The sequence below is a fragment of the Pituophis catenifer genome, unplaced genomic scaffold, assembly GCF_029215685.1.
Source record: "Pituophis catenifer annectens isolate HBS135680 unplaced genomic scaffold, rPitCat1.0.hap2 SCAF_15, whole genome shotgun sequence".
Taxonomy (NCBI): domain Eukaryota; kingdom Metazoa; phylum Chordata; class Lepidosauria; order Squamata; family Colubridae; genus Pituophis; species Pituophis catenifer.
This window is the reverse complement of record NW_027256895.1, coordinates 7,728,426-7,743,994: the sequence shown is the minus strand read 5'-3', so window position 1 is coordinate 7,743,994 and position 15,569 is coordinate 7,728,426.

Here is a 15,569-nt window from a genome sequence, read left to right as displayed (position 1 = left end):
GCAGTAACTGGCAGAAAACCCCAAAGGGGAAATTACCAAGTTGCCAGTTAAATACACAGATTTTCCAGATTTTTTTGGTGGGGAAGAAGAAACAGTCCTTCTCCTACATAGAGACCACAACTTTTCTTTTGACCCAGTCCTGTGGGGTGGAGCAGGGGTGAAATCCAGCAGGTTTTGACAGGTTCTGGAGAATCGGTAGCGGAAATGTTGAATAGTTCAGAGAACCGGTAGCGGAAATTTTGAGTAGTTCAGAAAACTAGCAAATACCACCTCTGGCTGGTCCCAGAGTGGGGTGGGAATGGAGATTTTGCAATATCCTTCCCCTGGAGTGGGGAGGGAATGGGGATTTTGCAGTGTCCTTCCCTTGGAGTGGGGTGGAAATGGAGATTTTGCAGTATCCTTTCCCTGCCATGCCCACCAAGCCACACCCACAGAACTGGTATTTAAAAAAAATGAATTTCACCACTGGTAAAATAATAAAATAAAAAATAAAGTTAAAGAAAAATAAAGTAAAATAAAAATAAAGTAAAATTAATCTGATGTGGCAAATCAGAAGGATTAGAAGATGAAATGAGCAATGACATGATATAGATTCAATCTAATTTTTAACTGAATAGTGAGCTGCACAAAAGGATGTCATTTCCATGCCATCAATGATAGGTTTACTGTTATGCTTTATTAAAATTCCCATGAGTAATCAGCCTAAATTCTTTGGAGTGGACTCAGACTCCATTAATTGGATTAATTGGATTAATTCGGCAGAAGTTGTCTATTTTTCAACCTCTCCTTGACTTGACTTCTATGTCTGGCTAGGTCCACTCTTTCAGATGTTCTTCTGGGAGATAGATTCCTCTAGGAGTTTACTGATTTCATTCTCTGAATTTTGATCTGCTGGATGGAACAAAAATGCCCTGTCAGAATCAGCTTCCTGGTTTTGCTCAGAAGATCAGGCAAAGTTAGTCAGTGTGGTTCTCTGACACAATAACAGAATAGAATAACAGAGTTGGAAGGGACCTTGGTGGTCATCTAGTCCAACTCCCTGCCCAGGCAGGAAACCCTACACCACTTCACACAAATGGTTATCCAACATCTTCTTAAAATTTTCCAGTGTTGGAGCATTCACAACTTCTGAATTTGTGTTGCAAATTCCCCCTTGTACACTTTATTAGCAATTCTGCATTTCAAAAAGCATTTAAACATCAAACACTTATTCTTTCATCAAAATCTAAGTAATTATGTCCTACAGGAATCATCTTATTTTCTTCCCTAGGCAAAAACATCAAAGACTGCACAGAAGGTTATTTCAATTCAACAACAATCAACGTATCTTGAACCCCAGAGAGATTGGCACAAAGATAATAATGGCTGTGTGTCGGAGTCATTGCAATGGGTTTCCTCCCTCTATTCTCCTCTGCCAGTGTATCTGTTCAAACGCTGATTCTATTGAAGACACAAATTTTCACTCTCATGGATATCCAAATACTTATTGGTGGATTCTCTGATTAGGTGGACTCTCAGATATAAACCTTGAATAAATCACTGTATTAGCTATTGGAATAATATAACCCTCATTGTAGGATGGGATGAAAGACGGAGACATTTTCAAGAGTCAAAATGTTGCTCCTTCTAGTGTTTCTGGTAAACAAAATAGTGACTCTGAGCTGCCCAGCAAGTGATGCTTTCCTTGTTCCACATGAGTGGTACCAACCTGGTGACCTCATCGTTGGTGGGATAGTGTCCCACACCTATTACAACCTTCATGAAATTAATTTTAATGAACATCCTTATGAAACATCTTATGACACACCAAAGTAAGGATTCTTTTTTTCTTTTTCTAATGATAATCAGTTTCCCAAAAATTGCTTTTGAGAGTAAAAGGTTCTCAGTATAAATGTAGCCTTTATATCTAATCCAAGTCTATCTTTCAAATGTTTTTAGTTATGGAATAAACCTTTTTCTTTACTTTATTGTGTTTGTCATATAATGTATGAAACTTCAGTGCAAAACATTTTTGAAGAACATTTAGTAAGCTTATGATAATATATTTTTTTTTAAAAAAAATCTGTATTGTCATTCTGAACAAAACATGCATACAATCAATGACCGATACATGTGGGAATTGTTCATTTTCCATTTTGGGGGGAAATTAGACACTAAATGGAGTTGCATGAAAAAGCACTATTTTTTATATTATTGTAGAGGATATTCATTGCAAATCGTGCAATTACTGTAGAAAAGCAAATCTGAACTGTGTACAAATTATTCAGTATTTTAGAAAACTTATTACTTTCCTATCTTCATCAGAGAAAGAAATTTTTGTTATTTCTTATAAAAAGGATGCCACCTTATGAGAATTTGCCAACTTCCTTTTTCAACTGGGGTATTTAAATCATTTGCAGTGTATTAATCAAGTTCTACCAGCACATCCTTGCCTTGGCCTTTGCTGTGAAGGAGATCAATGAGGACTCCCAGATCTTACCTAATGTCACTCTTGGGTTCCACATCTATGACAGTTACTACGATTCAAGGAAGACCTATCGCAGCACTCTGGACCTACTTTTTAAGTCCCAGGAATTTGTCCCTAACTACAAATGTGATAGCCGGAAGAATCTCATGGCTATCATTGGGGGACTGGATTTTGTCTCATCATCTTATATAGCTGAAATTACAGGATTGTTTAAGATTCCACAAGTAAGTTCTGAATGAGTTGAGCAGAAAATTCTTAATCTTATGGTAGTTAACAGAATAATTAATTGGAATCAAACATTAGACTTAGTTTTCCCTTAAGATGTTCTACATGGCTTAAGTTCTACTACTTGGCCTTCTTTTCTGAAACTACAATGCCAGATACAGGAAGTGAGTATCAAGGATCAATATCTGAGAGAAGATTTGAATGGTTTCTTTTAAAACAGTTGACCTAGTACATGTGTTTGAAATATTTTCACGCAATGAGAACATCGTCAGAATAACAGAGTTGGAAAGGACCTTGGAGGTCTTCTAGTCCAAGAAATTTATTATTAGATTCTTAAAAGAATGTTGGGGGGGGGGATAATCCTTGGATATATTTTATATGAAAACAAGATAGGAAAATTAAATTTAAACTAAAGACTCGAAAGAATACTACTGGATTTTCTTTCAGCTGACATACGGCTCATTAGCCCAAGAGGAATTTCAGACCAGTAAGCTCTCTTCGCTATATTTCATGGTCCCCAAAGAGGACCATCAATACATTGGGATCATCCAACTGCTTCACCATTTCAGGTGGACGTGGATTGGGATATTTTCAATTGATAACAACAATGGAGAAAATTTCTTACAGAAAATGCAGCCCTTACTTTCACAGAATGGAATCTGCTCAGCGTTTATAGAAAGGCTGGCTCAACAACTCCACTTGGAAAGATTCTCAGAACTTGCTCAAATGATCTCCATTATTTCCAATAATATGAGGAACAGCAAAGCCAATGTGTTTCTTGTCTACGGAGAAGCCTGTACAATTATATGGCTAAGATTTGTCACATTTCTGGTAGATCCTGAAAGCAAGGAAACTGCATTATTAAAGAAGGTGTGGATCATGACTGCACAGATTGATTTTGTATTACCAGGCACTCATATCAAATGGGATCTGAAGATGTACAATGGGGCTATTTCCTTCACTGTTCACTCAACAGCAGTTGTAGGTTTCAAGGAGTTTCTTCAGACCATAAATCTTCTTTCAGACTACAGAGATGGGTTTCGGCAGAATGTTTGGGAACAATCATTTGATTGTTCATTTCCAAAACCAGAATTACAAGGAATGGACAATGGTCAGTGCACTGGCGAGATGAAGCTGGAGGATCTTCCTGGGCCTGTATTTGAAATGGATATGACTGGCCACAGCTACAGTCTCTACAATGCTGTTTATGCTGTGGCTCATGCTTTGCAGGCTCTACACATGTTGGGTTTCAATAGGAAGAAAACTATGATGGGTAAAAAAACTGATCTTCCAAATCTGCAGGCTTGGCAGGTATTCTCTTTGAATTGGACTCTTCTTTCATTTCAGTGAGCAGTTTGATGTAGAATTATGCTTTGAACCCATTCTGGAAAGTCTTAATATTTTCTGCATGTAGAATTATCTTAAGTATGAGAAAAACATAGAAATAAGGAAGAATATCTTGATAGAATGATGAATTAATGCAAAAACTTGTATTTGCTACATAACTGGAGATTTTAATGAAGTGATTGGAGAGTCATTTGTCTAAATTGTTGTAGTGTCTTGTTCTTGAGTAGGGTGGTATACTAGAAGACCTCCAAGGTCCCTCCCAACTATGTTGCGGTGTATACAGAAAAACTGGTTTGTGTTCTTATTTTATCATTCAGGTATTCTGCTATTCTGATCACCCAGAAGCTACTATAAAAATCATGATTTAGGTATTAGTAGGAGTTATTTAATAAATCACCATAGATTGCACAATAAGGATTAGTTAAGATGATAATTGACATTACATTTCATTGTCTCTTCTAAAAAAAATAATCAATTCTCCAAGAACTTTTTGAGTGGCTCATGAACTTTTCATGAGTGACAAGCTGAGATTTCTGTCTCTATCAAAGATTTAGGGGAATGAAGTGGTCCTTCTTAGATGTGGCTTGCATAGTTTCAAACAACTTTATCTTTTCAGTAGTCAAAGAATGCTTAAGTCTGTGATTCTAAAATCTGGCTAAAAAAAATGAATCAGACTCCCAAATAGCTTTGTACCAGTGAGGAAAGGTTAGATATGTGGATTTATGTGGTTTAAGTAGTGGACATAAAATATAATTGAAGGACCTGACATAATTCCAAAAGCCTATTTTCATTGTGCTTCAATTTATTTCTACCTTTCCTTAAAATAATATCAAATAAATAATGGAGCGGGCATGGAAATGTATATGTCTATATTGAATATCAAATTTCTAAGCTTACATATTTATTAACAGTTATTGGAATCTGAAGAATGAGTGAATGAAATTTGAATATGTTGTTCTCTTCTCTGTTATATTGCTTTCAATTGTCTACCTCTTCTTTTTCAAGTAGCTTCATTCATTTCTTCAAGGCATTTCTTTCAACAATTCAGCTGGGGAGAGAGTGTTCCTGAATGAGAAAGGAGAAGCAACAGGTAGATTCGACATCACCAACTTGATCACTTTTCCAAACAGATCTTTTCAGAGAGTTAGAGTTGGAAAGCTGGATTTAGAGGAATTATTCATTGATGAAGATGTGATTTTCTGGAACCCAACTTTTAACGAGGTTTGAATTATTGTATCAGACATGCTTTAATCCATTATGTTCCGATATTGAAGGTAATCCCTTTAGAAATCTGATTTCTGGTTTTTTAAAATAAAGAATGGCACATTCTTTTCAAATTTTGTTGATGATCCAGCACTCATCAATGTGACAAAATGATATCTCAATGCAAAAAGCCATGTTTCTATATTTGGTTTGCATTTCCATTTGAAATCCCAAGAATGCCCAAGTTTCCTTGAATTTATCACCCTGTGTAATTATTTGCTCTCCCTGCCCTTCAAAGTCATAGAAATTACAATGATGTAGAAAAGGTCCTGACCTTTTCTACATCATTGTAGTTTCTATGACTTTTTAAGTTGTGAATGAAATTAATAAATTCAGTATTCTTTTGGGAAGTCAAAAATAATTTCCCTATATAAAGGATAAAAAATACAAACAGTTTTAAATATCTCCCTTTTCAAATCCTTTTATGATTATCACCAGGTTCTTCCACTTTCTCGGTGCAATGACCCTTGTTTCCCTGGATCCTGGAAGAAAGGGATTGAAGGGGATGAGTTCTGCTGCTACGACTGTGTTCCCTGCCCAGAAGGGAAGATTTCAAATCAAAATGGTAAGGTATAAATTCTACTATTTTTCCTTAGACTTAAGCAAATATTAATAAACTACTTGATGGATAAAATTAATGAGGTGATTTTCAGTATTATGGAATGCATAGATGGTAAAACTCCTTGACTTTTCTTATAGATATGGAAGATTGCTTTGAATGTTCAGAAGATCATTATCCAAATAAAGAAAAGAAAGGATGTATTTCAAAAGTGCTGATGTTTCTAACCTTTGAAGAAACCTTAGGAATTGGTTTATCCTCAGCAGCTCTTGCTTTCTTCTTCTTGACATCTTGGGTACTTGGAACTTTTATTAAGTACAGGGATACTCCTATTGTCAAAGCCAATAATCGATCCCTCACTTACACCCTGCTTGTCTCTCTTCAGCTCTGTATTCTCTCCTCTTTGCTGTTCCTCAGCCAACCTGGCAAGGTGACCTGCCTTCTCCAACAACCAACTTTTGGCATCACCTTCTCTGTGGCCATTTCTAGTGTATTGGCCAAAACCTTCACTGTGCTTGTGGCTTTCATGGCCACTAAACCAGGTTCTCAGATGAGGAAATGGGTGGGGAAAAGATTGGCCTTTTCTATTGTCCTCTCATGCTCTCTCTTCCAAGTATGTATCTGTATTCTTTGGTTGTCAACATCTCCCCCATTCCCTGAGTTGGACATGCACTCAGAGCTCCAAGAAATGATTTTACAATGCAATGAAGGGTCAGCTTCCTTCTTTTACTGTGTCTTGGGCTACATGGGTATCTTGGCCATTGCCAGCTTTATTGTGGCTTTTTTTGCCCGTAAATTACCTGATAGCTTTAATGAAGCCAAGTTCATCACCTTCAGCATGTTGGCCTTTTGCAGTGTGTGGATCTCCTTCTTTCCAGCCTATCTGAGCACCAAAGGGAAAGCCATGGTAGCTGTGGAGGTCTTCTCCATCTTGTCCTCCGGTGCTGCATTACTGGGATGCATATTCCTGCCAAAATGCTACATCATTGTTTTCCGGCCTGACCTCAACCACAGGGAACAACTCACAAAGAGAAATTAATACCCCATTTGATCTTCTTTCCTCAAACAAATTGCTGACAAAAAAAGAAGAGAAAGATTTCTACAATATGAGGGTGAGGGTGCCTTTCCTGCCGCCTTGAAAGAGGCGGCCGCCTTGAAAGAGGCGGTAGTGAGGCCCCTCCTCAAGAAGCCTTCCCTGGACCCGGCTGAATTAGCCAACTATCGTCCAGTCTCCAACCTTCGTTTTGTGGCGAAGGTTGTTGAGAGCGTGGTGGCACGACAGCTTCCCTGGCACCTGGATGAAGCTATCTATCTAGACCCGTGCCAGTCGGGCTTCAGGCAGGGGTACAGCACAGAAACGGCATTGGTCGCGTTGGTGGATGATCTCTGGTGGGCTCGGGACAGGGGTTGCTCCTCTGTCCTGGTCCTATTAGACCTCTCAGCGGCTTTTGATACCATCGACCATGGTATCATGCTGCAGCAGTTGAGGGGGTTAGGAATAGGGGGCACTGTTTTTCAGTGGTTCTCCTCCTTCCTCTCCGGCCGCTCGCAGTTTGTATTGGCAGGGGGGCAGAGGTCGACCTCGAGGCATCTCGCATGGGGAGTGCCGCAAGGGTCGGTCCTCTCGCCCCTCCTGTTCAACATTTATGTGAAGCCGCTGGGCGAGATCATCCGTGGTTTTGGGGTGAAGTGTCATCTGTACGCTGATGATACTCAGCTGTATATCTCCACCCCAGACCACCCCAACGATGCCCTTGATGTGATGTCTCGCTGCCTGGAGGCCATGCGGGTCTGGATGGGGAGGAACAGGCTCAGACTCAACTCTTCCAAGACTGAGTGGCTGTGGCTTCCGGCGCCCTGATATAGTCAGCAGGTGCCATCGCTGACTATTGGGGGTGAATCTTTGCCCCCCACAGAGAGGGCTCACAATCTGGGTGTCCTCCTGGACGCACGGCTGTCTTTAGAAGAGCATATAACGGCCATGGCCAGGGGGGCCTTTTATCAGGTTTGCCTGATTCGCCAGTTGCAGCCCTTTCTGGACCGGGACGCCCTGCGCACAGTCACTCATGCCCTTGTTACCTCCCGGTTGGACTATTGTAATGCTCTCTACATGGGGCTCCCCTTGAAGAGCACTTGGAGGCTCCAACTGGTCCAGAATGCGGCCGCGCGGGCGGTTGTGGACGCAACTCGTTGTGCCCACGTGACACCCCTCCTGTGCAAGCTGCACTGGCTCCCAGGGGTCTTCCGGGTGCAATTCAAGGTGTTGATTACCACCTTTAAAGCGCTCCATGGCATGGGACCCGGGTACCTTCGAGACCGTCTTCTGCCACCAATAGCCTCCACCGGCCAGCCAGTCCGCTCCCACAGAGAGGGTCTCCTCAGGGTGCCATCGGCCAAGTTATGTCGGCTGGCGACACCCAGGGGGAAGGCCTTCTCTGTGGGAGCCCCAGCCCTGTGGAATGAACTGCCCCCGGAAATACGTAAGATCTCCGACCTCTGGGTGTTTCGCTGCGCACTGAAGACCCTGTTGTTTCACCAGGCTGGCCTATCAACATAATAATTTTAAATTGGGGTATTTTAAATTTCTGGGGTTTAAAATTGAGCCAAATCTATTTAATCATTTTAATTTTTAACTGCTGTTTTGTCTTGTGTTTTTAAATAGGCTGTACACCGCCCTGAGTCCTTCGGGAGAAGGGCGGTATAGAAATAAAATTATTATTATATAAATTATTATTATATAAAATTATTATTATATAAATTTTATAAATTATTATAAAATTATTATTATATATATATATATAATATATAAAATTATTATTATATATATATCGAAACGTCGCCAAGACACTTCCAATTTTACGTGGGAGAAGACCCGAATAACCAAAGACCTACATATATATATATATATATATATATATATATATATATATATATATATATATGTATCTTTTTTCTTTTTTCATAGGCTTTTATGTGCATATTCTTTCTAGCCAGGTTTTACCTATGTAAACTTAGTTGTTCTTCAGCCCTAGGTTCTGTGAAATCTCATTCACAAGTTCTTGGGCCCTTTTTCTGCTGCCAAACTGCAACTCTGTGTTGCTTCCAGGAAGCAACACAGAGTTGCAGTTTGGCAGCAGAAAAAGGGCCCAAGAACTTGTGAATGAGATTTCACAGAACCTAGGGCTGAAGAACAACTAAGTTTACATAGGTAAAACCTGGCTAGAAAGAATATGCATATATATATATATATATATATATATATATATATATATATATATATTCAAAAGTGGATTTGTGGAGGATTATTGTTAACACTGATGTTTATTATAGATACACATTCCAAGAGAAGTACTTGGGTGCTTCCTGGTTGTTGAATATAACATTTTGTCTCTTTCAACACTCTATTTCAGCTTGGGGGGGGGCTGTAGTCATGGCCAAGGTGGGTGTGGCCAGCTCAATGTCAGTTATGTCGCGGGCGCCTATGGCGGTCTGGGCAGGGCTGGGGGGGATCCATTTTTTCCAGCCGAGGAAGGCGAGATCAAGGGGAGGGGCTGTGATGGCCTCCTACAGCCCTTTGCCAGCAAAAACAGAGCTTGGTGGGATGTAAATCTGGTGGCCCACGGGCTGGAGGCATCGCACCTAGGCCATGCCCACCCCAGCTCCCTGAATGGGAAAAATGTCACAAAAGTTCATGTGATGTCAATGTGATGCAGCGAGTTTGACACCCATGGTTTAGAACAGGTGCTTAGATGTGGCCTGCAAAACCCCCTGGTAACATCTAAGGACCGGCCTGCTGACAGACAGTTGCAGGAGGCCTTCCCAGCCAAAAAAGGAGCTCACAAGGACAACACATTATCCCCCAACCTCCATTTTCATTGGCAGAGAGTTGCAGGAGGCCGTCCCAGCTGAAAACTTTGACGCATAACATTCCCTCCCTCCCTATTCTATTGGATCACATGGATGTGATCAGGAAGAGTCAATTCTTTAAATAACCTGGTCCCAAGCCATGTAGCATTGAAAGGAGACCACCAGTACCTTGATTTGTACCTAGAAGCAAATTGTCAGATAATGCAACTCCCACAACAAAGGTGACACCTGTGCCAAAGGTGCTTTATTTTTAAGAGGCAATGGGACTTTCTTGTTTTTCTTTGAAGATGTTCACCAGCCACCATCCCTTTCAGATCATATTGGAATCAAAGAGCCTGAAACTTCAAATCCCATTATAAATTGGAAGCTGGAATTCTGTCCTTTACAGCTTCAATTTACCAACTTGTCCAAGTACAAGCAGCAGACCAGAAGATCCATTGCAATAACTGGCAGAAAACCCCAAAGGGGAAATTACCAAGTTACCGGTTAAATACACAGATTTTCCAGGGTTTTTTTGTTTTTTTGGGGGGGGGAGAAGAAGCATTCCTTCTCCCACATAGAGTTCACAACTTTTCTTTTGAAAGTGTTTTGGGTTGGAGCAGGGGTGAAATCCAGCAGGTTATGACAGGTTCTGGAGAACCGGTAGTGGAAATTTTGAGTAGTTCAGAGAACTAGCAAATACCATCTCTGGCTGGTCCCAGAGTGGGGAGGGAATGGAGATTTTGCAATATCCTTCCCCTGGAGTAGGGAGGGAATGGAGATTTTGCAGTGTCCTTCCCTTGGAGTGGGGTGGAAATGGAGATTTTGCAGTATCCTTCCCCTGCCATGCCCACCAAGCTACACCCACAGAACTGGTATTAAAAAAAATGAATTTCACCACTGGTAAAATAATAAAATAAAAAATAAAGTTAAAGAAAAATAAAGCAAAATAAAATTAAAGTAAAATTAATCTGATGTGGCAAATGAGAAGGATTAGAAGATGAAATGAGCAATGACATGATATAAATTCAATTTAATTTTTAACTGAATAGTGAGCTGCACAAAAGGATGTCATTTCCATGCCATCAATGATAGGTTTACTGTTACGCTTTATTAAAATTCCCATGAGTAATAGAGCCTAAATTCTTTGGAGTGGACTCAGACAGCTGGATTAATTCGGCAGAAGTTGTCTATTTTTCAACCTCTCCTTGACTTGACTTCTATGTCTGGCTAGGTCCACTCCTTCAGATGTTCTTCTGGGAGATATATTCCTCTAAGAGTTTACTGATTTCATTCTCTGAATTTTGATCCGCTTGATAGAACAAAAATGCCCTGTCAGAATCAGCTTCCTGGTTTTGCTCAGAAGATCAGGCAAAGTTAGTCAGTGTGGTTCTCTGACACAATAATAGAATAGAATAACAAAGTTGGAAGGGACATTGGTGGTCATATAGTCCAACCCCCTGCCCAGGCAGGAAACCCTACACCATTTCAGACAAATGGTTATCCAACATCTTCTTAAAAATTTCCAGTGTTGGAACATTCACAACTTCTGCAGGCAAGTTGTTCCACTTATTAATTGTTCTAACTGTCAGGAAATTTCTCTTTGGTTCTAAGTTGCTTCCCTCCTTGATTAGTTTCCATCCATTGCTTCTTGATCTACCCTCAGGTGCTTTGAATAATAGTTTGACTCCCTCTTCTTTGTGGCAACCCCTGAGATATTGGAACACTGCTATCATGTCTCCCCTAGTCCTTCTTTTCATTAAACTAGACAGATCCAGTTCCTGCAACCGTTCTTCATATGTTTTAGCTTCCAGTCCCCTAATCATCTTTGTTGCTCTTTCTAGAGTCTCCACATCTTTTTTACATCGTGGCGACCAAAACTGAATGCAATATTCCAAGTGTGGCCTTACCAAGGCATTAAAAAGTGGTATTAACACTTCACATGATCTTGGTTCTATCCCTCTGTTTATGCAGCCCAAAACTGTGTTGGCTTTTTTGGCAGCTGCTGCACACTGCTGGCTCATATATAAATGGTTCCCCACTAGGACTCCAAGATCCCACTCACAGTTACTACTATTGAGCAAGGTACTGTTGTGGCTCCATTACCTGAGCCTGTGTCATCGGCAGGAGAGGACTCCGAGAGTGAAGGAGAGGAGTTGGCAAGGACTCCCTCTCCAGGGCCCTCCTCTCTGGCAATGCCTTCGGTGTCCGTCGAAAGGCAAGAGATAGGGTCGGGGCCAAGCATGTCCACGCAGCCACAAGTGGACAGTGATGAGGGTAATGAGTCTTGGCTGGATCCTCGGCAGCGTCGCAGAGATAAGCGCGCGCAACAGAAGGAAAGGCGTGCCAGAGATTAGTCTGAGTCACTGGACCACACCCCACAGGGTATAAAAGGGGGTGAGGTGGCCATTCAGACTCTGTGACGGACAAAACTAATTACTATCGAGTCACATTGCATCTTTGGAAACAACATTATCGGCCTTGGATTTATTTTACGAACTGGACAATTCTTGACTGTGTGTATTTTGTTTATTGAATAAAGTTCTTGGCAAACAGCTACTGGGTTGCTGTCAAGCATCTTATCAGAAGAATTGGTTGTCTGCCAGTTTATTTAACCACTGGCTGTCTGTTTGTGTGCGTGTGTGAGATGGGGACAGAACAGGTACCACATATATGGTACCTGTGCATTTTGTTTTTCTTCCCTAAATGTAGAACATTACTTTTTTCACTGTTAAATTTCATTTTATTAGATATCACCAAATATTCAAGTCTGTCAAGATCCTTCTGTATCTTGAGCTTACCTTCTGCAGTGTTGGCTATTCATGCCAGCTTGGTGTCATCTGCAAATCTGATGAGTTCCCCATCTATCCCCTCATTCAAGTCATTGATGAAAATGTTGAAGAGTGCTGGGCCTAAAACAGAGCCTTGGGGTACTCCACCACATAATTCCCTCCATGTACATGCAGTTCCATTGAGGACTACATGTTGAGTGTGGTTGGTTAAGCAGTTACGAATCCATCTGGTGGTGATGCTGTCTAGCCCACATTTTTCTACTTTAACTAGTAGTAGGTTATGGTCTACTTTATCAAATGCTTAACTGAAGTCCAAGTAAATTATATCGACAGCATTCCTCTGGTCCACTAATTTTGTCACTTTGTCAAAGAATGCAATAAGATTAGTCTGGCATGACCTGTTTTTGACAAACCCATGTTGGCTTTTGGTTATTACTTGGTTTGCTTCTAGGTGTTTGGTGATTCGTTGCTTGATTATCTTTTCCAGAATCTTCCCTGGTATTGAGGCCAGGCTGATAGGTCTGTTGTTTCCTGGATCTGTTGTTGTTGTTGTTGTTGTTGTTGTTGTTGTTGTTGTTGTTGTTGTTGTTACAGCAGTGCAGTGTCAGCAGCTGAAAAGTTCAACTGGAGGGAAAACTCATTCTTGGCATTTTCTGAAGCAATGGTGGTGCAGCTCTAAAGATAAGATGAATACCATTTGCTTCCATCGTAGGGGTAGATTCCACCAATCCATTGTAACCATTTTCCTGGAGGCTGACAGATCCAGTCCCAACCATAGAGACTATTAATGATGGAGACAACTGTAACTTTGTAGAGCAAATTGAGATTTTGCCCTAGTCGCAGAGTTCATGGCCTTGATGAAAGATGTTGTACATTAGAAAGGGACCCTAAAGAAGGAGAAGAAATAAAATTAGAATTCATATACATTGGGGGGGGGGACGACAGATTATTGCTTTCTCTAAAATTATGTTCAGTACACACATGGCTATCAGAGAAAAGAAAAGAATAGTGTATCTTTAAATGAATTTCCTGCAATTTGACAAATACAATTTGTAGAAAATGTAAAGATCCAAAATCGGGACCCTCCTTTTAAATCATTCATGATGATATTTGCATAAGCCCAATGATATACAAAGAAACTCTAGGAATGCAAGGTTCAATGGAGAACCTGTATTAATTTAAAGCTTGCTTGATTCCTTCCTTCCTGCCTTCCTTCCTTTCTCCCTAACAGCTGACAAACACTACCTAACCCTAATGCATGTAGTAACAAAAGTTATGGTTCCACAGCCTTCTTAACAGCTTCATTGAATCTTTTCAATACTCACTATCTATCAGCATAATTTGCTTGGAAGTTGACCTTTTGAATCCACAATTAAACTCTGGGGAAAGAGTAGATATCACAGAAAATGGCTTCCTTCCCCTATTGGAATTCCTCTCTGGATTTTGCTGTTTCATTGGGACTTAGCTCCTCAGAAAATTAGCCTAGTATAGGGAAGCAGATGAAAATTTGCTCTTCCTGACATTTTGCTCCCTTGTTCATGACAAATGACTGGCTTCATCATATGTTCCAGAATTATCTGTCTATGTAAACATGCCCTGAATGTACTACTGACTTCCTTATTTTTTTTTTCACAGCAGCCCAGAAATTGTCTCTGCTCTAATACAGAAAATTAAATGAGCAAAGATTTTAAATATAAGATCTTACAAAGTAAGTATTGTTGGAAGAAATATCCACCTGGGTTCAGTTTGAAGTGGGGAGAAAGACACTGGAAACATGAAGGCTGATTGGAAAGATGGCTTATTGGTGGACAGGACCACATGGGTTTGAAGTCCTGGTGCAGCTGAACACATGGAGTTGATCGAGAGAGATATTTATGCCCTCTCTTGGCCCTTGCCCATGAGCTTCCTATTCCTGTGCCAGAAATGTATTCTATTGATTGTTGTCAGACTCCCAGGGGACTATGCAGGGGTCATAGCTAACTTTGTAGGTAGTCAGAATCAAGTTTGGTTGAACCTTGAGCTGATATAATGTTCCCTGGTGCCATGTGGTTAGCTCTGTTGCAAGATGATAGAGGGCTAATCCTATTATGTCCTGGGGGGTGAAGGTCTTTTGTCTTGTAGATAGGCTGGCCCGGTCTTTTGTCTTGTAGATAGGCAGGCACCAAAATATCTGCTGGGAGCAGGGAGCTGAGGCTGAGTTTCTGTATCCTTTAAGATTTTTATTTCTGTTTTAAGGGAAATATTCTGCCTTTTTAATATTTCCTAAAGTATTTCATTCTTCTAGTAGAGGGGAGGATGTTACCTTTCTACAGTACATTGTGAAACACCTTCTAGGGAGATCTGGAAATAATGGAAAACTCCTTAAAATGAGGAAAAAATTAAAAAAACAACATTATACAACAACAATTAAAAATTAAAAAACAACATTATACAAAAATCCCGATTTGGCTTTTACCCTCAGAAGCACTAAAACATCCAAACCTAACAGAAACCAAAAATATAATTAGATATAAAGACTTAATTGATCATCAAGGAAAATTGAAACCCAAAGAACAATTGGATACAGAATTAAATAGGGAAATCGATTGGTGGACCTTCTCACAGATACAAGCAAAACATAAGGAATATATAAAAACGTATGAAATATGTAAAGAAAAACAAGAACTAGACAAAATTATATTAGATTCGGGAGAGAAATTAATTAGTAAAATTTACAAATTTTTGTTGAGATACAAGATGGAGGAGGAAATAGATAAAAATACCATGATCAAATGGATGCAAAATTTTAAATACTCAATAGAATTGGAAAGATGGGAAGAATTCTGGCAAATGAATACAAAAACAACATTGGCGGTGGCATATAAGGAGAACCAGCTAAAGATGTTTTACATGTGGCATATGTCACCTACAAGATTGGCCAAAATAAACCCAAAAAATAGTTTGGCGTGTAGGAAGTGTAAGAATCAACAAGGCACCTTTTACCATCTATGGTGGACATGCCCGGCGGCTAAGAAATTTTGGTCCAATATCAAGAAATGGCTAGAACAAATTACTAAACTACAAATAGATA